Below are 256 nucleotides of genomic sequence, written 5' to 3' on the forward strand. Positions count from 1 at the left end.
CAGTGGATATGGTATGTAATTCATCCCACACGAAAGGTTAATCATTATGAAATCTGTCGAGCTGTAGGACTTATTAGTAGGATTTAGATTCCTATATTATCAATGATACAGTTTCACTGCAGGACACCCTTCTAACTCCATTCTCATTTCAACGGGTGTTACTGGCCTCTACCTAACATCAGAGTATCGTCCTGTATCCATACCCCCGATACCTTCAAAGAGATTTAACCTATAGTACATACTTTGTGATTTTTTG

This window comes from Penaeus monodon, chromosome 24 (assembly GCF_015228065.2).
Source record: "Penaeus monodon isolate SGIC_2016 chromosome 24, NSTDA_Pmon_1, whole genome shotgun sequence".
In the NCBI taxonomy this organism is placed as follows: Eukaryota; Metazoa; Arthropoda; class Malacostraca; order Decapoda; family Penaeidae; genus Penaeus; species Penaeus monodon.